Source organism: Chamaea fasciata, unplaced genomic scaffold (genome assembly GCF_029207755.1).
Source record: "Chamaea fasciata isolate MVZ Bird 193981 ecotype frontalis unplaced genomic scaffold, bChaFas1.0.hap1 SCAF_58, whole genome shotgun sequence".
Classification (NCBI taxonomy): Eukaryota; Metazoa; Chordata; class Aves; order Passeriformes; family Sylviidae; genus Chamaea; species Chamaea fasciata.
The window spans coordinates 718,690-746,066 of record NW_027094143.1 but is presented as its reverse complement, the minus strand read 5'-3'; the positions used below and the strand labels follow the sequence as shown (position 1 = coordinate 746,066).

General features: G+C 43.3%; 2 pseudogenes; both read left to right on the top strand.

Annotated features, from left to right (window-relative positions):
• The window catches only part of LOC136304226 (inhibitor of nuclear factor kappa-B kinase subunit beta-like), a 114,413-nt pseudogene extending 91,175 nt beyond the window's left edge, over window positions 1–23,238 (top strand).
• On the top strand, window positions 10,617–17,370 carry LOC136304218 (inhibitor of nuclear factor kappa-B kinase subunit beta-like; annotated as a pseudogene).
• Window positions 23,239–27,377: the final 4,139 nt, after the last annotated feature.

Genomic DNA, 27,377 nt, shown 5'->3' with positions numbered 1-27,377 from the left:
TCCTGGACTCAGCCCCAAATCCACCTGATAAAAAACCACCGAAATCCCTGCGGAGATCTTGGTCTTCCTTCAGTTGTCTTCAAGTCTCCATGGCTTGTGCAGCTGCTTGGAATCAGTTCGGAATTCTCTTAAGGAGGAAGATATCAAAGCGCACCTCGTGATTTTTGGTTTTTTAATTGCAGGAGTATTTTTTTTATTTTTCATTTCATTGAAGAGTTGACTGAAGCGTTCTTTAGGTGATCTTGGTGCTGAATGTCTCCTTAGGAGTTCTGAGCACAGCGAAGAATGAGCCCCTTGCAGGCTGACCCTGTTTGGACAACCTGCTTCTCACCCAACCTCACCACGTGTGACATCACCCACCTTGGACTGCGCTCCCAAAACATCAAAGAAAATTCAGCATTTTTTTATAAAAACAAACTTATGTAAATAATAAAATTAGAAATTTATTTTTCAGTTTTATAATAACATTTTTCTATATTTTATTAGCTAATTTTTATATTGACATTAAAAAATCAATATATTTTTAGCAACGAAGAAAGTTATTGGTCATTGGTTCTAAGTAACACACTTCCCTTCATGAATTGCTTGACCACTACTGGCTATTGAATTCTTCTTCTTCATGCTGATTTGCTCTATTTTTAGTCCTTTTGTCATCTTCTTTAGCATTTTCTCAGACAGGGTAAAAGGGGCAACTTTGGGGTTCATGGAGACATTTCTGGGGCACATTTGGGGCAGGGAATTTGGAGAGAACTTGAGGGTCTGGAGGACACATTTGGGAAGCGGGTGGACACTTGGAGGGGCACTTAGGGATTCTGTCGGACAACTCGGGGTCCAGGGGGGCACTTGGAGGTCAGGGAGGGGAATCCGGGGCCCTTCGGGGTCCGGGCGGGCACCTGGGGGGCTCTGAGGCGACTCTCTGGGGCGCGGGGGATGATGGGAGTTGTAGGCGCGGGGAGAACAGGGTTGAACGGCGCCGCGGAGCATCACGGGAGGTGGAGGCGCAGCTCCAACGGCTGTCGGCGGGGCGCGGGGCATGATGGGAGATGGAGTCACGGCTGGAGTAGCGCTCCGAGTGCGCCGCGGAGCATGCTGGGAGCTGTAGTCCCGGAAGTGGCTCGAACGCGGCGTCTGGGGCTCCGGGAAGGCGCTTTGGGGACACTTTTGTGTCCGAGCCGCGATTTGAGGTCCTCGGGGGGAACGTGTACGGCTCGGGAGCACTTGCGGGGAGCTTGGGGAGCTGTAACCGAGCTCTCTAGGGCGCGGGGCGGGGCAGGAGTTTTTAAGCGCAGAACCGTGTTCCGAGGGGCTCCGAGGCCAGGGGGGATGATTGGAGATGAATTCCCTGAAGTCGCTCTAAGGGGAATCTGTGGGGTCGGAGCGTTCAAGGGATCCGGGGACGCTTTGGGGGCGGGCGAATGGGCGCTGAGGGAACAGTTGGGGATCCTGGAGGGGCTGGGGGACACTTGTTTAGTTCAGCGTGGTTTTTTGCTCATGAAACGTACGTATTGTATTTAAAACTTAATATTCCATAGGTATGGGTTCTATAGGCGTAGATATCAATTAGCCTAAGTGCAAAACCTAATATTCCATGTAAGAATGATGTTCTCTACTGTTAAAAGCAAAATGAACCAAAGCAAACAAAAAGGAGAGGGTTAACCATTAATGAGAAAGGAACAGAAAAGGTTGTTATGCCACTGTAAACTTTCACTCTGAGTCTACATTTCAAATAATACAGGTGACCCATCTGAAGGAGGATTTCTCCTCAGGGGAAATGTCTTTCTAAAAGTTTCCTTTGTTGCCAGGAGCTGCCTCTGTGCCAGGAGCCCGGCCCAGCTCAGCAGCACAGAAACAGCACAAGGACTTGAATGACCCTCCCGTGGATTTGGTGTTTCCATTCAACTCTGTCCCTGAAAGAGTGTTCCAAAAACTTCTCAAGAACTCAAAGGTAAATTAAAACACTGAAGTTTTTTGCAGTTTTAATGGGACACACAGAGAGACCCAATGGAGAAAGTGTCCCCAGGTTCCATCACTGCAGGCACTGATGACAGGTGGGGACAGACAAGGCAAAGGTGTCTCTGGTGCTGAGCAAACCTGGATGTGTTCCATGAATCCAAAAGGGCAAGGCCTGAGCCCCGGCCCCTAGCAAGGCAGGGATCTGTGGGGCAGAGATCTGTGGGGCAGGGCTCAGCCGTGGGTCATGGATCTGTGGATCAGAGCTCTGTGGGTCAGGGCTCTGTGGGTCACAGATCTATGGGTCAGGGCTCTGTGGGGCAGGGATCTGTGGGACAGGGATCTGTGGGTCCGGGATCTGTGGGGTAGGGATCTGTGGGACAGGGATCTGTGGGGCAGGGATCTGTGGGGTAGGGGTCTGTGGGGCAGGGATCTGTGGGTCACAGATCCGTGGGTCAGGGCTCGGTGGGTCAGGGCTCTGTGGGTCAGGGCGCAGCCGTGGGTCAGGGCTCTGTGGGTCAGGGCTCAGCCGTGGGTCACAGTTCTATGGGTCAGGGCTCTGTGGGTCACAGATCTATGGGTCCAGGCTCTGTGGGTCAGGGCTCAGCCGTGGGTCAGAGATCCGTGGGTCAGGTCTCTGTGGGTCCGGGCTCAGCCGTGGGTCAGAGATCTGTGGGTCAGGGCTCTGTGGGTCCGGGCTCTGTGGGTCAGGGCTCAGCCGTGAGTCACAGATCCGTGGGTCAGGGCTCAGCCGTGGGGCTCACCGTGGCAGGGGTTGCTCAGGAGGTCACTCGGGGGGCGCCGGATCCTGTGGGGCGGCTCCAGCGGCTCCTGTGGGGCAGAGACGGGGGCGGGACAATCTGTGGGGCAGGAGCCATCTGGGGGGCGGGGATGGGATCTGTGGGGCGGGGTTTGGGATTCGGGATCTATGGGGCAGAGGGGGGATCCCTCAAAATTCCCACAAAAATCCCCAAATTTCCCAAAAACTCCAAATTTCCCCCCCAAAAAATTCCAATTTTTTTCCTCGAAAAAATTCCCAAAATTTTCCCCCAGAATTCCCAAAATTTCCCAATTTTTCCCAATTTTTCCCCATTTTCCCCAATTTTTCCCCATTTTTCCCAATTTTTTCCCAGTTTTTCCCCATTTTTCCCCATTTTTCCCAATTTTTTTTAATATTCCGAAAGTTTCCCACAGAATCCTCAAAAAATTCCCCCAAAATTCCCCAAAATTTTCCACAAAAATTCCCAAATCTTTCAAATCCCCCCAAATGTTCCCAATTTTTTTCCCACTTTTCCCAAATTTTGGGGCTTTTCCCCCAAATTTTCCCCAAAAATCCCCCTAAAAACGACCCCAAACCATCAAAAAATCCCAAAATTTTCCCGATTTTCCCGCAAAATCCCCTAAAAATTCCCCCCAAAATCCCCAAATTCCCAATTTTCACCCCAAATCTCCCAAAATTTCCCCAAAATTTTCTCCCAGATTTCCCAAATCCTCCATTTCCCCCCCAGAATTCCCCTAAAAACGACCCCAAAAATCCCAATTTTCCCCCAAATTCTCAAATTTTCACCCCAAATTTCCCCAAATTTCGGGGTTTTTCCCCCAAAACTTTCCGACCTCAAGGGCCACCAATGGGCGCTCTGCAGGGAGAGAATTTGGCAGATTTTGGGAAAATTTGGGGGCATTTTGGGGAGTTTTGAAGGAATTTTGGGAGAATTTTGAGGATTTGGGGTCATTTCGGGGCAAATTTGGGGGAATTTTTGGGGCAATTTGGGAGAGTTTGGGGGAAATTTCGGGTAATTTGGAAAAAATTGGGGGAATTTTGGGGATTTTGGGAAAATTCAGGGGATTTGGGGGGAAATTTTGGGGGATTTTGGGAGGAATTTGGGAAAAAAATTGGGACTTTTTGGGGGAAATTTGGCTTTTTTTTCCGGAAATTTCGGGGTTATTTGGGGGAATTTTGGGAAAATTTGGGAATTTCAGGGGGAAATTCGGGGGATTCGGAGGAATTTGGAGAAGGAATGGTGAAATCCTGGGAATTTTTGGACCATTTTGGGTCATATCGGGAGAAATTTTGGGTGATTTCAGAGGGAAATTTTGGGTGATTTGGGAGGGAAATTTTGAGAAATTTGGGAGGGCAATTTTGAGAAATTTGGGGGGATTTTTGCAATTTTTGTAGAAATTTTGGGATTTTTTTAGATTTTGGTGAAATTTTGGAGAATTTGGAAGATTTCTGAAAAAATTTTGAAAATTTTGGGGAATTTGGGGGGATTTTTGACAAAATTTTGGGAATTTTTTTTGGATTTTGGTAAAATTTGGGGAATTTTTGAGGAAATTTTGGGAATTTTTGTGGGCTGTTTTTGGGAGAATTTTGGTCGATTTTGGGGGGATTTGGGGACAATTTTGGGAGAGATATTTGAGGAATTTTGAAGAATTTTGGGGGATTTTTGAAGAAATTTTGGGAATTTTGGGGGGGATTTTGGTAAAATTTGGTAATTTTTTGGGACTTTTGAGGAAATTTTGGGAATTTTTTTAGATTTTTTTGGGAAATTTGAGGGGAATTTTGGGGATTTTTGGGGAAATTTGGGGCAGATTTTTTTGGGGGGAAATTCGGGACCATTTTGGGGTCATTTGGGGCCTCGGTGTATCCCGTCATTCCCCGCGGCGCCGCTTTGCGCCTCGGTGTATCCCATCGGGCCCCGCGCTTCTTTGCGCCTCGGTGTATCCCGTCATGCCCTGAGGCGCTTTGCGCCTTGGTGTATCCCGTCATGCCCTGCGGTGCCGCTCTGCGCCTCGGTGTATCCCGTCATTCCCCCGGCGCCGCTTTGCGCCTCGGTGTATCCCATCATGCTCCGCGCCGCTTTGCGCCTCGGTGTATCCCGTCATGCCCCACGGCGCCGCTTTGCGCCTCGGTGTATCCCGTCATGCCCCGTGGTGCCGCTCTGCGCCTCGGTGTATCCCGTTATGGGTTATACTGGTTTGTACTGGTTTGGGGGTTTTCCTTACTGGTTTGTACTGGGACAGGGTTTAGGGGTCACTGGGATGAAGTGGGATGAACTGGGAAGGGATTTGGGGTGACTGGTTTGTACTGGTTTATACTGGTTTGGGGTTTTTCTTTACTGGTTTGTACTGGTTTGTACTGGGAGGGGGTTTGGGGGTTTTTTGGGATTTTTGGGGAGAATTTTGGGGATTTTGGGGCATCAAGAATCCCAATTTTCAGTCGGAATTTTGGGTGAATTTGGGGGATTTTGGGGCTTTAAAAATACAAATTTTTAGTGGGAATTTTGGGGTGAATTTGGGGGGTTTTGGGACTTCAAAAATTCCAATTTTTGGGTGAATTTTGGGGATTTTGGGGCTCCTAAAAATTCCAATTTTTAGTGGGAATTTTGGGGTCATTTTTGGGGATTTGGGGCCTCCAAAAATCTCAATTTTAGTGAGAATTTTGGGGGATTTTGGGTGGGAATTTTGGGGTGAATTTGGGTAATTTTGGGGCTTCAAAAATCCCATTTTTCAATCAGAATTTTGGGGTCATTTTTTGGGATTTTGGGGCTCTGAAATCCTGATTTTTGGGGCGAAAATTTGGGTCATTTTTTGGGATTTTGGGGCTCTGAAATCCCGATTTTTAATGGGAATTTTTGGGGTCATTTTTGGGGCATTTTGGGTGAATTTTGGGGGATTTTGGGGCTCTAAAAGTTCCAATTTTTAGTGGGAATTTTGGGGTGAATTTAGGGGATTTTGGGTGGAAGTTTTGGGGTGAATTTAGGGGATTTTGGGGCTCTAAAAATTCCAAATTCTGGGTGAATTTTTGGGATTTTTGGGGCTCTAAAAATTGCAATTTTTGGTGGGAATTTTGGGGTTTTTTTGAGGGATTGTAGGTGGGAATTTTGGGGGGAATTTTGGGGATTTTGGGGCTTTAAAAATTCCCACTTTCAGCAGGAAATTTTGGGGTGAATTTTGGGGATTTTTGGGGCTCTAAAAAATCTCAATTTTAGTGGGAAATCTGAGTGGGATTTTTGGGGTGAATTTAAGGGATTTTGGGGATTAAAAAATCTTAGTTTTCAGTCGGGATTTTGGGGTCATTTTTTGGGATTTTGGGGCTCTGAAATCTCGATTTTTAGTGGGAATTTTTGGGGTCATTTTTGGGGCATTTTGGGTGAATTTTTGGGGATTTTGGGGCTCTGAAAATCCCAATTTTTAGTGGGAATTTTGGGTTTTAATGGGGGGATTTTGGGTGGGAATTTTGGGGTGAACTTGGGGGATTTTGGGGCTTCTAAAAATCCCATTTTTCAGTCGGAATTTTGGGGTCATTTTTTGGGATTTGGGGGCTCTGAAATCCTGATTTTTAATGGGAATTTTTGGGGTCATTTTGGGGTCATTTTGGGTGACTTTTGGGGGATTTTGGGGCTCTAAATGTTCCAATTTTTAGTGGGGATTTTGGGGTTTTTTGGAGGGATTTGGGGGCTCTGAAAATCCCAATTTTTGAGGGAAATTTTGGGGTGAATGTTGGGTATTTGGGTGCTTTAAAAATCCAAATTTTTAGTGGGAATTTTTGGAGTAAATTTTTGGGATTTTGGGTGGAAATTTTGGGGTGAATTTTGGGGATTTTGAGGCTTCAAAAATTCGAATTTTTGGGTGAATTTTTGGGATTCTTGGGGCTCTAAAAATCCCAATTTTGGGGGTGAATTTTGGGGTAAATTTGAGGGATTTTGAGGCTTAAAAAATTTCAGTTTTCAGTGGAAATTTTGGGGTCATTTTTTGGGATATTGGGTGGAAATTCTGGGGTGAATTTTTGGGATTTTTGGGGCTCTAAAAATTCCAAATTTGGAGGGGGAATTTTGGGGTGATTTTTGGCATTTTGGGTGGAAATTTTGGGGTGAATTTGGGGGATTTTGAGGCTTCTAAAAATCCCATTTTTCAGTCGGGATTTTCGGGTCATTTTCTGGGATTTTGGGGCTCTGAAATCCCGATTTTTAATGGGAATTTTTGGGGTCGTTTTTGGGGCATTATGGGTGAGTTTTGGGGGATTTTGGGGCTCTAAAAGTTCCAATTTTTAGAGGGGATTTTGGGGTTTTTTGGGGGGATTTGGGGTGGGAATTTTGGGGTGAATTTTTAGGGATTTTGGGGCTCTGAAAATCCCAATTTTTGAGGGAATTTTGGGGTAAATTTTGGGGGATTTAGGGGCTTTAAAAATCCAAATTTTTAGTGGGAATTTTGGAGTAAATTTTTGGAATTTTGGGTGGAAATTTTGGGGTGAATTTTGGGGATTTTGGGGCTTTAAAAATTCCAATTTTTGGGTGAATTTTTGGGACTTTTGGGGCTCTAAAAATCCCAATTTTTGGGGGGAATTTTGGGGTAAATTTGAGGGATTTTGAGGCTTAAAAAATTTCAGTTTTCAGTGGAAATTTTGGGGTCATTTTTAGGGATTTTGGGTGGAAATTTTGGGGTGAATTTAGGGGATTTTTGGGCTTTAAAAATCTCAGTTTTGGGGGGGAATTTTGGAGTAAATTTTTGGGATTTTGGGTGGAAATTTTGGGGTGAATTTAGGGGATTTTGGGGCTTTAAAAATTCCAAATTTTTGGTGACTTTAGGCGATTTGGGGGCTTTAAAAATTCCAATTTTTAGTGGGAATTTTGGGGTTTTTTGAGGGATTTTAGGTGGGAATTTTGGGGTGAATTTGGGGGATTTTGGGGCTTTAAAAATCTCAGTTGTGGGGGGTGAATTTTTGGGATTTTGGGGCTTTAAAAATTCCCACTTTAAGCAGGAAATTTTGGAGTGAATTCTGGGGATTTTTGGGCTCTAAAAATTTCAATTTTAATGGGAATTTTGGGGGATTTTGGGTGGGAATTTTGGGGTGAATTTGGGGGATTTGGGGGCTTAAAAACATCTCAGTTTTCAGTCGGGATTTTGGGGTCATGTTCTGGGATTTTGGGGCTCTGAAATCCCGATTTTTAGTGGGAATCTTTGGGGTCATTTTTGGGGCATTTTGGGTGAATTTTGGGGGATTTTGGGGCTCTAAAAGTTCCTATTTTTAGTGGGAATTTTGGGGTGATTTTTGGCATTTTGGGGGGAAATTTTGGGGTGAATTTTTAGGGATTTTGGGGCTCTAAAAATCCCAATTTTTAGTGGGAATTTTGGGGTGAATTTTTGGGATTTTGGGTGGAAATTTTGGGGTGAATTTAGGGGATTTTGGGGCTTTAAAATTTTGTCCTGGGTTGAAGTATATTCTATCACCATCTTCATGAACTGCTGAAACCAGGTGAGGCAGTGCTCCCTGCCTCCTCCACTCTGGCTTATCTTCTGTTAATGGGCCCATCAGCACCTTTGCTGCACAGCTCACAGATAACCCCCTCCTGGACTACCTCCTGTTAATGGGCCCATCAGGCCTTATCACATGACTCACCATCCCATTGTGAGATGCTCCGCCCAGAGGGAGGAACCAAGCATTCCAGCCTGGATATAAGCTGAGACTCTGAACACCAGAGGGGCGCTTACCCACTGGATTCCCAGAGGACCCGAGCTACCAGACCTTTCTACAGGATCACTGCTTCAGGAAGACCACCTCATCTGGACTGCTTCCATCACTCCGCTCAGGTTGTATTCTGACTCTGTCAGTGGTCTTTTGTATTATTGCATCTATTTTAGTTTACTTTCTTTCCTTTTTTTTTTCCTATTAAATTGTATCTCTGACTTGGAGCCTCTCATTTGTTTTGCTTCCAAACCACTACACATGGAGAAGAAAAAGCCCATTTTAGTTATTAATACAGTTGTTCACGTTCCATCACAATCAGAAGACAGCATAATTAACTATTAGCATATTATTTGAGAATCAAAGCTTCCAGCCAGAAAAACTGTCTGTCAAGAGATGTCAGTAAGCAGAGGCAGCCATAGTACGGAGACCACACAGTTCCTCGTGCCCACACGTTCCCAGTGCACAATGCAAGTAATCATCAAAAGCACAACTGAGACAGAATACAGTAATAGAAAGTTAACGACTTACACCATTTGCACCATAAGAATGCAGTAAGAGGAGGGAGCTCAGGCAAATAGAGTTACAAAGTAGGTTGAAAAGCAGCTCGTCTTACTAATCAGAACAGCATTGAGCGGTACGATGTGCAGAATTCAGAGACAACGTAAGAAAAATATTATCTAGCAAATAATATATGCCTGTGGTTAAAGATCGAAATTATGACACCCATTCCTGGTTTTGCCAGCTCTCCTGTGAAATTGTGAGGAGGCTCCACTTCTCCATCATTAAAATGGGGATCACAGGAAATTCTTGTTACTTGGAATGCTAAAGTTTACTTAAACTTTCAAATTCTACGTATAGGATACTGCAGAAGGAGTGTTTTCAGTTTTATTTAAGTCTTGAATTTTAAGCACAGTGGAAATGAATGAAAACACAGTTAAGTTAAACTCTGGTGCTTATTTGTCCCTGGACCTTTTGGATAAAAGTCCCTCTGGACTAAAAATCTGAGGAAAACTAGTAACAGCAGGGAAAGTCAATTGCATTCATAAGTAGAAATGAAAGCTATGTAAGGTGAAGAAACTCGTGTGGCATGCGTCAATGGAACTAGTCCTAGTTATTAGTTACTAGTCGCGGCGAACAGGCGCTTTCTCGCTTCCCAGGCTAGGAGACGCACTTTCCGTGCCGCAGAAGCTTCTCTGCTTGTGGAGAGCTCAGAAACGGCACCTAGCGCTGTTCCCAGCCTGCCTGCAGCGTTGAACCGCTGACTGCACTTGGCGCAGAGAACAGGCGCTTTCTCGCTTCCCAGGCTAGGAGACGCACTTTCCGTGCTGCAGAAGCTTCTCTGCTTGTGGAGAGAACCAGTCCACCAGGCCATTGCTATTCCAATTTAAACATTCAGTTCCACTCTCTGCCGTGCTCCAGATACCCCTATATGTTACTCCAGTGTCTTTGTAGCATTTAACTTCAGTATCTGAAAACAAGGTAAGATGTGAAAATCTAAGGAAAGCATACCAATTCTTTTCCCTGACAGTTTCCCCAGTCTCTGCTCTGTTTAAACTTGGCTCTCAAATGTCTTGTCTAGTAAGTCAGTGAAAATGCCCTGTCAGGCAGTCTGTAAGTGTGTATGAAGGTCTTCAGTTACAAAATTTAGAGTTTTATTAAGAGGCACCTAGAACAACCAAGATGTGCTTAAAAGTTCTTTGTAGTATTAGCTTTAGAATAAAAAAAGACAACTTACTAGAGAGCCTAGCCTACAGCAGGAGCTTCTGGGTATCTCATCCTTGTGTACTGCACAGCTAACCCCAATAGCTGTGTTCACAGCAGTTGATGCGGTATACTCACCTATTTCACACTGCTTCCCTGAGAAACCTTGGTGGCACTGGCAGATGAAGAGCTGTGGGGAATAATATGCCTGTGAACACTGGCCCCCATTGTAGCATTTATTTCTGGTGCAGGCTGTGGAATAAGCAAAAGCCAGGAAATACTGTTAGATTTCACAGAAGCAAGAAGCTGGAAATGTAGACACACCTTTCATTTTCCTGTCAGTCTCTTTTAGCCTGTTCTGTTTTTCCCTACCCACCTGTTATTGCCATGTGCTTACAGCCTTTTTGTGTAGCGCTTCAATTTTTTTCTCTGTTTCATTCTCTTCACATATTCTGTCAGACTTTCTCAGCTCCATGCCCACTCCCACTTAGTCCCGCCCATGACTGTGTATACTGGTATTTTCTTTTCTATCCTCTTCTATTCCCAGACAAATTTTCTGTGCAGTAACTCTGGCCCTGACAGTGGATGATTAGATGGACAAGCTCTCACCATTTACTTTTTCTTTGTCATACTTACCTCTGACAGGCACAGTGTGGCAGTGACTCCGACCACTGTCACACCCACAGTATTCGATTCTGCTCCCTGAAAGCCTCAGCCAGGTCCCCCTGTATTGGTAAATTTCTGCAGATGAATTATCTGTGCAAATGGCTGTAATCGGAGAAGGGAAATCCTCTTTTAGTTCAGGGAAAAGACCTGGCTGAGCAAAAGGACTCCCTTCTATTTCCAGGAGAAAAGCATCTGTGATGGGAGCATCTTTCTAATGGGTTGCCCTTTTTCCTTCTCCGACCACAACGGTCCCATCTCTCTCGCTGCTGTGCTGCCAAATGTGCTGTTCCACTATTGACTCGTCTCTCTTTCTTTCAAGAAGAGCAGAGGGAGGGGAAAACTTTGTTGTGGATGGTATTAACGCGCTGGTATTTTGCCTTCTGAATCTCTCATCCACATAACCATGACCAAAAGCTCTCAGGCTCTGTTTCCTCAGCATGATTTGCTTTCCCCTCCCATGTTCATAATGCTCCAGCTAACATGGTTTTAGTTAGCCTGGCTTACCTCTAGATCTGGCTCCTCGTTTGAAACGCATGTGTAAGCCCTGCAAGCAAAGAAGGTTAATTCTGTGAGTAACTGCTCTCTTAAAAAAGATGAGAGAACAAGTACCTTCAAAGAGTCAGTCCTTTTCTTAAGGGCATGTAAATCAGGAGCTCTGAGGAATTGTCTGCCCTCTTGTCAGACAATACAGTGAAATGTGCCTCTAGTACCTCAGGATGGGTTCCTAAGAATTGTAAATCATTTTGTTCCACAGATTACCAGGTGATTGCTTGTCATCTGAGTGAGGTGAATTTGGGATATGCTGTACTCACATTGTGTGTGAAGTCATTATGTGTTCTTGGGGCGTTGCAAATGCTAACTGAAGCTTGCCAGCTTTCTGCTATTTGAAGGAGGTTCAAGCAAATAATTTCCAAGGTAGGTACAGTCAACAAGCAGTTACTTTTGCTCACTGACATGCAGTTTCCCCATGAGACTTTGTAGCTTGATTATCTTTAAGAGATATGTCTCTTGCAGCCAGTTAAATGAAATATTTTGGATACAGTTTAATGGAGGAAACCAATTTAGAAAGCTTCTTTGATTAGGCCACAAGAGAAAGAAGATAAGAAGGAGGAAAGGTGGGATAGCAATTTTTTGAGAAAGGGAGTAAACGTTCTGGAATTGTGTAGCATTTACTCAAGCTGTGTGTGGTGTGAGGCTTAAAGTGAGGGGACAAGGGAACCACTGACGTGCAGTTTTAAGTGAGAATAGTGATGAAGATGATGACCATAGAAAACGGAAGGCTGGCTACAATGGAGTTCTTATTAACAGTGAAAGGTGACAGTGAACAGATACACCAGGAATACCCGGAGAAGACTTGTTTACTTGCAAGTCTTGAAATGAAAACGGGCCAGGATAACACATAACACATCCACAATGATAGACTACTTTGTAACATTTTTCTTCCTCTGATTTGTAGTGAGCTAAGCAGATTCTCATTCTGTCTGATGCAGACAGCTGCAGCCAATGGCAAAGAAATGCTGCTGAAAATACAGGAAGATGGCAAGAGAATTATTTGATGAATTAGCCTCTTACCTGGCACTGGGCAGTCATGATTGCTCCTACCAGCACAAGGAGACATGGGAGCTTGCCTTCCATTCGGAGTGTTTTTCACATCAGCTCTAAAGATCAAATTATCTGTAGAGACAAAAAATAGGATGTTGAACAAAGGAAGTTTACAGCGTGAATGCAGTTCAAGGTGTAACTTTAAATGAAAGTTTTAAATGATGAGAATTCTTTTTATACATTTTTTCAACCCATCACTTCTCAGCTGTCTGGTCTAACTGTCCTGGTCTTCCTAGGGAAACTGCCAGGCTGGATCCAGATGTGCTTTTACTTGATAAACTTAGAAACTTGTAAGCTAAAGCACACTCATTTACATCTGGAGGAAACTGAGAGAGTGCTTCCTGGGGAATAATACAGAAGTAAATTCCAAGTACTTTTTCCCTAAATTGTAGGATGCCAACAGTAGTACCATGTGCACTATTAGAGAGATGGGCTTACCTGATGATGCAGTGTAATGGTGATTTAAATGTGTTAATTGAGATTCTGATTACTGACACCTACTTAAGAGATCTCTTGCAGAGGGTCTGCTGAAGGGTCAGTTTGTGTTAACAGTGGTTTAAGAGGATCTGCATTTCTTGTAGACTGCTACTTTGGGTGAGAGTGAAGATTCTCTCTTGTGTAGAGAATGTGTAGGCAAAATGACTTTGCTTGATGATAGGTGAGGACTTATTTTCAATATTTCTACCGATCCTTCCCAACTAAGCCTTTAGTTTTTACTAGTATCATACGCTTTTGCTAAAAAGGCAGAGTTGTGGCAATGGTCTGGCAGGCTAGCTTTTTTCTGATAGTCTCATTTATTTGTTGCAGCATCTTTCTCTATGTCACTTCTATGCAGTCACAACTATACATTATTCCCTCTAACCTCTTCAGCAGCTTTACACTTCAAAGCCCTGTTCAATCCACCAAGAAGAGTTTCCGCTTTCTCCAAATCGATTTACATAGTCTGACTCGTCTATCAGTACTCTTCAGAGAGAACCTTCATTGATCCCTGGTGGAAGATTGTAAGGTGTAATGTAGATGTGGTGGACCCTGCCTGCTTTGAACAAGTCCTGCACCACAAGTCCATTTTCTCTCTTCCTTTTAAAATATAATACCTCCTATACAAACCAAGAGCTGGGAGCAAGATAAAGTAGCAGGCACAAGATACAGGCAAGAAGATAGATTTTAATTTCCAGTCTCTAGGATTGCCCTGAAGTTCCAAATACTTGAAATAATATTCAGGCAGCGTTGCCCACACTATCACCTTTTTATCATCTATGTTATATGCAGAAAGCTAACTCAATTATTTGAAAAAACTACTACTTCCAGAAATCATGAGCTCAGACTCTGTTTATATAAAGCCAAAGAAGGCAGCTGAATAACAGCTGGTGAAACTGGAGTATGATAGATGAGTCATAAATTTGGATTCAGGGCTAATATGGAGAAAGACTCTGGGTTTTTAGTAGTTTTGTCATTGGGGCTTTTTTATTTGTCTGTTTGTTTGTTTGTTTGTTTTAAAATTTGTTCAAAGCAAAAGGTATAAATAGTCCAGTTTCTGAAGCAGAACCAGAAGTACAGCAGGATAATTTAGGATGCGATTTCTCATCATTAGGCTGCAAAAAGAAGGGACTTAAGTTGCAAGTCAGACTGAAAAGATTCACAAGAACATCTTCCGAGAACCTTAATTACTCCATGCTTTATCTTTAGGTCACATCTTGACGATAAAATCCTTAAAATTCGGAGCATCTCTCAGTGACTTGTATTGGTCCATGGATTTCACAGTACACTTTTTATATACTTTCAAGTCATTTTTCACCTCTTAGGAAACACTGCATAGTGAGCCTTTTAAAAAAAAAAAGTGGTACAAGCGATTCCCAAGTAGACATTAACTTCAATTGCATCTGAGCTAAATCAGCAGCGTTCCCAAAGCCGAAGTGAATGATCTGAACCGCTGTCCAGTCGGTTGGTTTCTGCTGTAACCCTGTGTTATAGTATCCTTACTCCCCGCAGCTGTGGCTCATTATTACAGCTATGCAGGCTTGTGTTCTGAATCCCACAGTGGCAATGTTTTAACTTGCTAATTGTTGGTATCACTGGTGATCTTTGTTGTTATCTGCAGAGAAGGCTTGAAGTTCTTAAAACTGTTAGAAACAAGATTCCGGTAGCTAAGACGCTTTCAAAGAAAGCTTTGTTCAGTGAAACTACTTAGATCTGAGTTGAGCTGCCTGCTTAGAATTTCTTCCTGGGAAGCTCGGTAAAGAACTTACTGAGCTCATGCTAGGTACTGTTACTTAGCTCTAACAACTGGCTTTTTCTGTCTCAGCTTCTGCTCTCAGATACCTTCATGAGAACAGGATCATCCATAGAGACTTGAAGCCAGAGAACATTGTGCTGCAGCAAGGAGAGCAAAGGGTAAGCAGGAAGCAGACGTCTCTACCTGCACAGACAAGTAAACTTACAAGGAACCTGCATGTGCTTCATGTAGTTACATGGTCCCTCTGCAAGAGCACTCAGCCCAGGATAACACCCGTCTCAGGTCACTGTCACATAGTATTCTGTGTGCAGCTGAGGTGAGACGTTGTATTAGACGTCTGTTAACACCTGACATTTTGACTTTCAACTATTAAGGAAAGAAGCAGACTGTCCTGATTGACCAAAGATCGGAAGGAGCTAGAGGCGTAACTGCTAAGTGTGCTCCAACACCTTCAAATTCTTTGTGATTTTAGAAATCTACAGTAGCCTCCCATTTCTGCTTCTATCTCTTCACTGGCACCTTTCCTGCATAGCTTTGAAGAGCCAGACCTTTTCTTTCTGCTGTATGATGTGCTTTTAACAGGACTTCAGTCTGGCATTCTTATTCTCTGTTGTGTGTTTCAGTTAATACACAAAATCATTGACCTTGGTTATGCTAAGGAGTTGGATCAGGGGAGCCTGTGCACATCCTTTGTTGGGACTCTGCAGTACTTGGTAAGAAAGGAATTCAGCTAGAAGAGCAGCTACTGCTTTCTAGTGGGATAGAATTAACTGTTACCAAGCTTTGGGCTGGGATTAGGTACTTGCACGGTATGGGGTGCATTTGTGGTGCTGAAGCTAGCAAAGGTGACTGCTTTTTTGCTGACACTGGGTTTTGCTGAGACTGGGTTTTGTGCTACCTGCATCTGTTATAAATAAGCAGGAGTGCCAGTAACCTATGCTACTCACTCCAGGAGGGTCTTAAAGCCCGTGAGAGGCAGCGTTCAATAATGTCTTTAATTATTTGTACAAATGTTAATGAGATGTTAAGGGACAGAGAAAGCTGAGAGCTTTCTGGCCAAAGCCATCTGGCTTTGTCTCACGCGTGTAAACTGTATCAGGCTCCAGAGCTGCTGGAACAGCAGAAGTATAGGGTGACAGTGGATTCCTGGAGCTTTGGCACGCTTGCCTTTGAGTGCATTACAGGCTTCCGACCATTCCTACCCAACTGGCAGCCAGTGCAATGGTGAGTGAACCGTGGCTGGGTGGTAAGTGGGCATGATGTGACTTTCCTGTTTACAGGAAGCAGAAGTGTGGTCCCTTGATTCTGAGGATAATATCCCTATGTTTCTTGCCCTTTTGGAAAGTGACCCCTTTCACAGGGGCTTGACTCACCTGAGCAAGTTCAGCATTCCTGAGACTTGCTCTATGGGATAAGGGCTGACTCCCGCAGGGCAGGTAACAGAAACCAAAGTGGCATCTGTATTATATGTCAAGAGTAGCTTTTAAGAGCCTACTAGCATGCAGGCTGGGAAAGGCGGGCAATTTTTTCACCATTGTACTCGCTCACATTAAGCATGCAAAAGTGCGTCAGAAGAGTGAGCTGGATATTGTTGTTTCAGAAGACTTATCCGGAGAAGTCAAGTTTTCTAGCAGTTTGCCCTGCCCCAACAATCTAAACAGGTGAGTACTAGAAATTGCTGTGCTGAGATAAACTGATTCTTCTGCAAAAGGACCAAGTTTGTGTTGTATGCCTTACTGTGTTAATCTGTGAATACACTGAGTGCGTGACACAGGCAGTACTACTGTCGCTTGTCAGACTTGTGTAGTCTTGGTTTCTGCCTTCTAAACGCTGCGTTTGTGATGGGGAGAGGTGGAGTGCTGGAGGGAGAAGGAGGGGGGCAGTTTTGTCAGTCCTCCCACACAGAACAGGCCGTATCGTTACTGCAAATGCACTTTTACCTTTTCTGATCTCCTGGTTTTTGTTGCTCAGTGTTTTGTCTGGGAGGCTGGAGAAATGGCCGCAACTCATGTTAATGTGGCACCCACGTCAGAGAGGTACAGATCCTACCTATGGACCCAATGGGTGTTTCAAAGCATTGGATGGCATTTTGAACTTGAAGGTAAGCAATATGTCTCTATTAGCCTAAAAAGTTTTCCAGAGAGCAGTTTCCTGAGCCTCTGAATCCTAGACTTCGGAGGAAGAGTGAGGCAGAAACTCATAGAACTGTCTCCTGACCGTTAGTGACAGGTGCTTTCCTCTTGCTTCTTTGAGGACAAATACTCCCTGAGCTTGTTGGGAGTAGTGAAGAGCTTCTGTGCATGCTTGGTTCCATATTCTGAGAGAGGATTCTACAGGTATTTAACTGCCATGTTTAACTGCCATATTTAACTCTCTTCCACTTGATGGAGGACAAGAACTTTGCCATAATGTTAGGAAGTAGCTGTAAAGTGACTTCTTGATTCTGCCAAGTGCTTTGAACAGTTTCTTGGTGGTCATTTTTTCGGTCCCTCAATCTCTGCTCTAAGATGACCAATGTATCTTCAGCCTTTCTCATGCCACGCTACTCTTCTGGTAGTTGCTTCACGTTTTGAACATGGTTACGGGAACTGTGCACACCTACCCTGTGACAGAGGAAGAGACTCTGCAGAGTGTGAAGGCCAGGATTCAGTCAGATACAGGAATTCCAGAACAGGACCAGGAACTAGTGCAGGAAGCAGGACTTGAATTGTTTTCTCAGAAGTTGGTCACTAAACATACAGCTGATGGCAAGGTGAGTCTCGGTATTTCCTTTCTTGAGTTTGAGTGAATCAGAAGTCACTGCACTCGCTTTGGGATCACAGCACTCCCTGCTGTTGTGGCATGCTTTTGTCATGGTAACCTCACAGACCTAACAGCCACTGTAGCGTAGGCAGCCTGTTGCCTTTGGTGCTCTGTGTTTGGTTGAGGAGGACTCTTCTGTTTGTGGTGTTGCCAAGGCTTTCTCTTCCCAAGAAAACCTGGTTGGGTCTTTTGTCTTCTGCAGGTGAATGATACTGCAGCAACAGACACAGACCTTCTCTTCCTCTTTGATAACAAGAAAATTTCCTGAGGCTCAGGTGGCCTTGCGTCCTCATCCAGAAAGTGTTGGCTGCATCCGTAAGGACTCCTCTGGCATGAATATGAAGGGCGGGCCGGGGTCAGTGTTGAGAGGGGCGTCTGTGTTTTGTGGTCTGTATCGTGCACAAAGAGTAGAGGGAGCTTTTGCGTATTGGGACTGAAGAAGCGGTAAAATGGACTGTCATTCATTCAGTTTATCAGAATAACTAAAAAAGGGAGGTGTTTGATTATGACATGCTAGGGGAGCTGCACAGGGGTTATCCAGCTCTAGGCTTTGCAGGCAGTAACATGCCCCTCAAAGGAGCAATGTTTTGGTCTGTTTTGTGATAACACAGTATTCCTGCTTCACGCTGATATGTCCATTTCCCTTTCTCCCACCTCCTTTGTTTTCAGTTCAGGATCCAAAGAAGAATCTCCACTTTTTCCAGTTGCGGAAAGTGTGGGGTCAGATCTGGCACACGATGCGGATGCTGAAAGAGGACTGTAATCGGCTTCAGCAGGGGCAGCGAGCAGCCATGTACGGTGGCCGTTTCTCCACAATACTTATCTCTGTCTTTGTGCGCTGGTGGAAGGGAAGACAGAAATTGGACCCTGTTGGAATGGGGAAGCCCGTGATTGGAGCTGTATGCAATTCATGAAATGTGGAGAGTTAGCCCTTTGGCACAACTGCATTTGTCCTCACCGCTGTCTCAAGTATCTGTTTTGGATGTAAATGAAAGCCTGGTGGATTTCTACTTTCAGAGGCTAATAGGACCTTCTTGTCCTTGCAGGATGAATCTGTTGCGTTACAATAGTACCCTCTGGAAGATGAAGAATTCTATGGCCTCCCTTTCTCAGCAGCTGAAAGCAAAGCTGGACTTCTTTAAAACAAGCATCCAAATTGACCTGGAAAAGTATAAAGAGCAGATTGAGTTTGGAATTAGTGAGTATAGCATCTGGAAAACGGGTCTTTTCATGACTCTTATCCTCACAAAAACACCTGCCTCTTTCTCTGTGAACCTGAGAAAGCCAGTCACTCTTCTTTGATTCCTGTAGCTTCTGAGAAGCTGCTGTTTGTCTGGAAAGGGATGGAGCAAGCTGTGGAACTTTGTGGGAGGGTATGTTTCTAAATCTAACTGCTAGTCATAAAGAGGTTTGTTTTTGTTATCTCTCCCCTCCTCCCCCTTTAGCTTCATTGTCCCTGCCTTAAATAGAAACCCCTTGTATCTGCCCTGATGTCAGATTTCACATTGCCTTGGTTTATGTGGCACAATTTTTGTGCATTATTAGTACTACATGAAGCTCGTTCTGTTGTAAGGGTTAGGGGGAAACGGGAGATCTTGGCGAAGCCCCAGAAACGTCTTGGAATTTCCTTGAATTGAAACGACTCGTTTGTCTTTGGCCAAGGCTGCTGTTTGCATCTTGTTGGTTTGTTTAGAATTAAGAATGAGAAAGGAAGAACCAGTGTGAGTGTGTGTGGTAGTGTCTCTAGGTATGAGACTGTTGTGTTGCTTATGTTCTACCCTGCTTTCAGGAAGATGATGTGGAGCAGGTAGTGAAGAGGATGATGGCCCTGCAGACAGACATCGTGGACCTGCAGAGAAGCCCGCTAGGTCGTAAACAAGGAGGAACACTGGAGGATTTGTGAGTTGAACTACCTTGAGCTTCAGATGCAGGAGTGTTTCTGGCTAAGCTTACTCACTAGAGGACAGTGAAAGGGCTGTTTCTTCCACCCAAATTGTGGGGGACTGGGAGCACTTTAACACTAAAGATGTTTTTTGACTCATCTGTCATTGTTCTGAAATGGCAGACAGGTATAGAAAAGATTTGAGTTCTCAAACTATTTGTTGCATGTTTTGGTTCTTTGGAAATCCTTTTCTTTCCTGCTTTTTTCTTCTAGAGAAGAACAAGCCAGAGAGCTGTACTGAAGACTCAGAGAGAAGCCAAGAGGTAAAAGACGCTTTAGCTCGAGGTCAGCTTGCTTTGTGTGTAACTTTGGAGGTGTAGTAACGATCATTGAGAAAACTAGCTGACTTCTAGGCCTGCCCAGACACTAGCAGCACATGGGCTGTCCTGGATTGCCTTTTCTCGAGAGGGAAGTCAGGGAGTCAGTTTCACACTAGGCCAGCCTTCCTTTCTTGGTGCTTTGTGAGCTGTTCTCGAAACTCCTCTGGAGCTCTTCTCAGAGCAGGCTGTTGCCACAAGCAACAAACAACCTTTCTGGGTAGAAAGGATGAAAGACACGACTGTTCCTTTGATCCAGTCCCAACTCTCCTTTTCAAGTTCTTTAAATTTTGAAGAAGGTGGCTAAAATTCAGTGTAATTCATCCCACTCAAACTTGCATATCCTGAACTTTGGCTGTTTCAGGATTAAAGCAGTAGTGGAAATGAGCCGCTAAGAATCTTCTCACTCTGTCCTATAAACCGACCTTTCTGTGTAATATTGGCTCTCATTCCAGATCAGAGGACAGGCGGTGACAGCCAGGAAATAGTACGACTGCTTCTACAGGCAATCCAGACCTTTGAAAAAGAAGTTTGAGTCATTTATGCTCAGCTCAGGTGAGCTTTGCACATTTTATTCAGAGTTGAGAGAAGGTATTTTCTCTTCCAGCAAGAGAAGGTTTAAAACTCATTGCATATGGCTCTTGAGATCTTGCAGTGTTAACAGAAAATCATTAACTTCAGAACTGTTCTCCTACTGCAGTGGCCCATGTGTGATCTGATTAGTTTTTATTTTTTTAATAGTAAAACTGTAGTTTGCAAACAGAAGGCATTGGAATTGTTCCCCAGAGTGGAGAAAGTGATGAATCTGATGAGTGAAGATGAGGAAACAGTTGTTAGGCTTCAGGAGAAACGACAGAAAGAACTGTGGAACCTACTGAAAATTGCTTGTGTAAGTAAATTAAGAGCTCCCCTTTAACCTGAGAATATGGTTTGTAGCACAGGCTACTGAAACAATAGTAAATTGAGTGTATCCTATGGTTCTTTTCTTTCTTTTGAATCAGTATGAAAGCCAAGTTCCAGGTTGTCTCATATTCCCGGCTGCTGAAAACTAGTGGGAACAATTGCACTCTGAATATTCTGTGTTTTCTTCAGAGTAAAGTGCGTGGTCCTGTTACTGGCAGTCCAGAGAGCGTGAACACATCCCGTCTTGGTAGCTCAGGTCAACTGCTGCTGCAAGTCCCTTCTGGAACATTCAATTTATCAGAATCTGTAAGAAAAAGGTGAGGCAAAGTCTGGAGTTCTTTGGCTGCTAATGCCACCACTACAAAGCTAGTCTTCCTGCTTTGTGAAATAATGGCCCACAGGGTTTCTCATATTTTACACTTTGTGTTCAGCTTGCGTTGTCAGCAGCCTTAGTTTACTTGGTAGTTAAGACTTCCTGGGGCTTTCAGATCTTCCATATGAAAATTGGGTATCATGTATGGCTTCACTTCCCCCAGCCTCAGTAACAAAAGTGGTTTTTTGGTTTTCTTCCTTTAATCTGAGATGGTTGGGCTCACTTGGAAGTACACTGCCAGCAAGAACTGTTGAAGTATTGTCATGTAAGGTCACAGTAGCTGAGCTGTGTCATTGAGACTGCTGCATGCGTAGTTCCGGCTTGCTTAAATGAACTGGGTTACCACTTGGAATGAAAGACCTTGGTTTGTTTCTTTGCCTGTTGCCCCATCCTTAAGTTTATAGGCTACTCAGCTTTTCCTCTAGCAACAGTGGTTCCACCTAATAAGAACCCAGTTCCATCTTGGAATACATTTCCTTTCCCCCATTTAGTAAATCAGGGGCTGCCACCAACTTTTCAAGTTGCAGTATGAATTACAAGCCTATGACCTGACTAACTTCAGTGTTCTGCAGCGTATCTGCCAGAAGTATTTCTTGATGACAGAGGCAGCATCTCTTTAAACTGCCACAGAAATTAATAGTGTAATAATTGCCCCTTTCAGTGAGGAGCTGCTGCTGGAATCTCGGGAACTTTGTAGCCAACTAGAAAATGTGATGCGTGACACAATGAAGGATCAAGAGCAGAGTTTCTTGGTAATGTATTCACTCTTCTGTAAATGGACTAAGGAAGTGCCTGGCTTCGAAGTTCTGAATGTGCAACTTTGCCACCACTAACACAGCTAAATGAAATCTGCATTTTACTCATGGCCAAGGGGGAGAGTAGGAGATGCACAGAGATAGGAAGCACCGGTTCCCTCATAATCTGCCGCCTGACTTACTCTGCTTGCCAAAACTGGGAGCCACATGCTGGGAACTTGCTGCGCTAAACAGTAAAGGATGGGGCAAAGCACTTGGCTGTTGTACAAAACTACTGCAAAACTGCACACAAATTTGGGATGAGCGGGTGTCAGGGATCCTTAATTTAACAATGCAGAATATTGAAGAGAGAGTAAAATACTGGAGAGTGCAAATAGGTTGTTTCCTTGACAGCAGTCACGTGGCTCATCATGAAATTGACCAACTTGTTCCCAGTAAATTTTTTATAACTCTTAGCACACTTTACCTTTATTTTAGAAAAAGCTCAACTGTAGCCTGGTGTTGAATTTCATTTATTCTTTCGGCTCTAGACTGGAGCTGGCTGCAGCTTCAGGTAGAAGAAACAAACAATCCAGAACAAACCCAGATGTAGAATCACTCTGGTTGCCTCTGAAGCCATGCTGCTTTGGGAAGCCAACTGTGAAAAGCTGCTGCCTCTGAGAAGGGAATATCAACTGCCTTCTACTGTCACCAACTGCTTATGTGATACATATGGCTTAGCTTTTAGTATCCACTTCTCAGACACTTTTTCACAAAGATACACTAGGGAATGCCTGTTCTAACTGCTTGGAGAATGTTCTTAATTGTGCCTTAAGACAGCAGATCTCTGTCCTGATACGTCTTCCCTTGGGCATCGCCTGTGGCTGTTTTGCTGCATTTTGGGCTTTCTAATGAACAATGGACAAGGTATACCCAGTCACTGGTAGATGTCACCTTCCTAATGAACTGTGAACTTAATTGCTTAACTTTGCTGATTTGCACTTTTTTTCTTTAAGTGTAATGGTTGTACTTACCTAATACTTGTTTCCTGTATGGGAACAAAATTATCTAAAACATGTAAACTTTTGGTTTGCTCTTGTTGATGCGCTCAATAACACTATAATGGAAAAAGCTGCTTTCACTGTGCAGGTCTCTAAAACATGAGAGGTGTAAGAATGTTAGCCTAGAAACCAAAGAAGGAAATCTTCAGTGTACAGGTATCGTGTAACAAAGCATTTGCAGATTATCTATTAACCATGCTTAAAGTTGCATGAAAAGATGAAAAAAAGACCAAAAACCCCAGCTGGATGGAACCTTGGTGAGAGTCAACACACACCAACCTTGTGTTCTGACTGTGACCAATTTATTTCATTCTGTTCTAACCCCAAATTTCCACTACAACACAGAGACCTCCTTTTATAAAAGGCTGTGAAGTATAGGACATGCAAAATGCAATACAATAATGGGGAGAGGTTGGATTTTCTTTTGGTTTTTTTGGAACAGATTTAAAATACAGGAAACTGAAATGTGGCACAAACATCACAACTTCCATGCATGCCTTCAAGTGTCTTCCTTTGTTGTGCTGGCACACTCTGGACTTCAGCAGTGGGTTAAAGTCATTCTTGGGCAGAGTAGAAAGTTCACACTTCTTCAAATTTTTGAGTAATATTAAGGCTGAAATGCACCAGGTACACTTTTCCTTCATCTTCCAGAGCACCACCAGTTGTTTTACTTAAAGCTGTGTTAGGCTTCCAGCTCAAATCCCAGCTCAATTTTGTGACCTCCAGCACTGAAATTCTTGCCATCAATCAAGCCCGAGAGGGTCAGCTTTACACCTACAAAAGCAAGTCACGAGAACCATCATGCACTGACATCCCAGTACAGTGCTCTTCCTCAGGTCCTTGACCTCACTAATGTGGCTTAGTTGCCACAGGAACTTGCATCCATAGACATCCTTTAGTTCTCTGAGTCTGCGTAGACTTCTAGCTCCTTTGTTCATCTAGTCTGTTCTTAAGATGACAGTGAATTAAACCGTAGTGTAGTACTTAACACCATTTGCTGTTACCAGTGAGAACTGCGTACCAGGTCGAAGGGCATGAGTGTAACCAATTCCAATGAGGCTGGCATTGTTCACTTTAGCCTATAGGAAAAAAAAAATCACAGTATTTATAAACTGTGTAAGTATTCATACAGAAGTATCCCAGTCCCCTGAGAAGGTGGCCTATGCATTAACACTCTTGAGCTACTTGGAGACCAACCTCTCTTAGAAGCATGTTCCAATCTTTTCCTTTTCTCAGGAGTTTTCAGCTTAAGCAAATGGTGCGAATTCTGCCTTCAGAGAATGCCATGCTGTTTTTCACTGCCTCCTCTATTATGTCTTTATATCTTTTAAAGAGCTACTTACTGCAGTCCCTCAGAGCCTGTCTTGTTCACATCACTCAGGAGTGATTTTCTTTTTTCTTCTAATGAGCAAGAAATACATGAATATGCAATCCCCTTTTTGCATTACTAAGTTTTGAGCTCTTAACAACAGTATTTCTCATTTTCAATTTTGGTTCAGTGGTCCTGGAACTAATTGTTGTTTTGAAACATAAATGCTTGCTACTTCAGTTCTTGGTCTTAAAACACACACGTCAGCTAACTTTCAACGGTTAACTTACTGTTAGGAGAAGGCTGTAAGCTCAGGTAAACTCCCACCATTGTAATTATAATATGGTTTTACATTATGGATTTAAGAATTCAAAGGACACTTTCATTGTCTTTTAAAAGACATTTTTCAGCACAGTAGCATGCTATTCCAAGCACACTAGTCAGACTATTTCACTATGGACAAAATTATATTTAAGATTTCTTTTCCTCCATAAGTTCACAAGTACGATGTGTGAGGTCCCAATTTAAATTTGAACCACAACAGAAGCCACAGTTCACAATCTACCATACTTCCTCAGTAACTAGTTCAGGCAACTGCTTCATTACAAATTTTCAGTATTTAGGGGAGCTTGAAATACTCATTTCTGTAACAAAATTCTTACCACAACGGAAGTCTTCTCATCCATTTGGTACTCTCCAGCAATACCAAAACGTGTGTTGTTACTGCCAGCAGTCCATGCAAGATTGACTGATGTCTCAACCTTATTAGTAACCTTCTGATAAACAGACCCACCAAACTCAGTGCCGTCATTCCTGTTTGTAATAGATGCAAGTGTGTCAGGCCTTGCTTTGTTTAGTAACTCTTTAGATTAACCCTTCCCCACAATGATTTGACATTATCTCCTAAAATGAACCAAGAGATCCAATACTTCCCTGAACCCAGGCTCACTACTTCCTAGCTGGAGCTGGCAGACTCCTGCTCCTATTTTTTTTTGCACAAAACATGTTTTGCTTGCAGAACGGAACAAGACTTGCCAGAGACCTACAGTTTAAGGTTCTGACAAAAAAAACCAAACCAAGCAAACCAAAACCAAAACCAACCCACCCAGATAACCTGGTTGCTTGTCTCAAGTAAGCCAGTGTGCAGTAACACATAAAGGAGACTTCAGTTATGAGAATAAGACTGAAAACAATGTTGTTGAGTTATAATCGTTTAAATACACCATCTTCAAAGCGTCTCAGGCCACCTGAATGCCAAGATTAGGGCTACGCAGCGATGACAGCTGGAAACAAACACAATGCCACGCATGCCTTTCTCCTTCATCTTGGGCATTTCTGAGGGAGAAAGTTTCTGTGTGGAGAGTGTGATTGATAACTGGCTAGCTGCAAAAGGTCACGTAGACATGAGGGAGCTTTGCTGAGCACACAGGCACTCTCATGAGAACCAGCAAGGCAGCAAGCTTCGCATGTCCTTGAGCACAGCTGGGATACGATAACAAGACCTTGTAGCTGAAAGATATGAGGGAGAAGCACGGTAAAACAAAAACTTACTCAAACTGTGTAACCACAAAGAAATGTAGAAAGAGGCGTAGCTGACTTTTAGTCTGAGCACCAATCCTGAGCTTAACTTTTGAAATATGCATGAGCTTATTAGTGTTATTATAAAAGCATTGTATGAATTATCAATAAACGAGATTTGCCGATCACTCATATTGAGTGAACATTTCTTCCGCCGCGGATTTCCCACAAGAACAGACTTTCCAGTTCTTAAAATCTTCTTAGTAGGAGGTGTGATGGTGCACTTTGACTAAATTGTGGTCAATTCTGTCTCCTAATAGCTGGCATCTTCAGATTCTACTGGCGGTGTTGGGAATATCTTTTCAAGAGTTGAGAAGGAAAGTGTCTTTTAAGGATTCTGATCTTCCAGTGTGATGCGTAGATACCAGTCAACGTGTAGACTGATGACAGGCACAGACAGTATGATTGGCAATTGCTTAGAAAATAAACAAAACATCAGGCAGTAGAATAATCCTGTCAACAAGGAGGATAACAGTAACTTTTCCAAGGGACAAATGTCAATGTCACTTTCAGTTACATTGCAGGAAAAAATGGTAAAAGAAATGGGTGTGACCCAGAATTCCCACAGCCAAGAGGATATGTGAGTACCAGTTTGGCTGAAATGACTGTTGCTTGTCATTCCCCAGTGACAGTTTGGAGAAGTCATCACAGGCTCTTTTAATTGATGAATACTGATGTGTATAAGTCAGGTGTCGGTATATGTATTTTCACATCCTTTTTTTTGCTTTTTCCATTGTGCAGCAGGTAATCTCAGAACAGCAGTGGCTGTGCTGAAGCAATATAAATAGTAATCTCTGATATTTTCCAATGATGTTTGATTGCCAAGTGATATCCTCAGCAAAGTTGGTCAGACCCTCTCAGTCCTACTCCTTGTAGCTTCTGAGTACTGAGATTGTAGAAGACCTTACTGAAGCTGACAGAAGTAATTTTCATTGCCTTCAGTGACTTTTCAATTGGGCTGAAAGTGCTGGTTGGTCTCAAAAATACTTTGTGAACTTTGATCTAATGAGTGGAGACCAGTGGTAAATCAAAATGGAAGGAAGAGCTTTGTGGGCAAAATGCAGTACAGGTTAATTTGCTTTTTCAAATTCTAACTTATTTAAATTTTACATCAGAAGTTGTGGAGGTCTAAATCCCTACTACCACCTTAAGGTATCTCTGCCTCATCATTGCTTAAGACACTGACTGAATGCACATAGTTTAATTTAAAGTTGATTGCATTTAACAACAGAATTTTTAAAAGCCTTTAGTCGTGTAATAATGGTAGATAGCGCTTCATTTAGTCAAGAATGACCCGATACAGTTATCTATCATTTACATTAGCAATGTTGAACCGACAGTAAATTCAATTAATTCTTCAATTTTATGCTCTTAATATTTAAAAACCTGAATCCACTTTAAAATCAATTTGCATTATTTTGAGGATGGGATTCTTAATGTTAAGCTCCTATTAAATCCGCATCTTCTCTACTGTAGGGTTGCTTTGAAGTTTTTTGTCATGTTTTTGTGGAATGTTGGTCTTAAGCAGTTTTTGTGGGTTTGTCTGTGACTTAAGGAGCTCTCTATTGGATACTGATCTATGCAGTTGAAATAGAACACTGGAAAAACATGATTTATAACAAGTGTTCTCATAGCAGACCAGGAGGTTGGGTTGATATTTCTTCTTCTTCCATCAAGGAACACCCGTGGCTGTGGGCTATAATTTATAACAACAGTGCTGCTTTGACCGCTTTTGGTTAC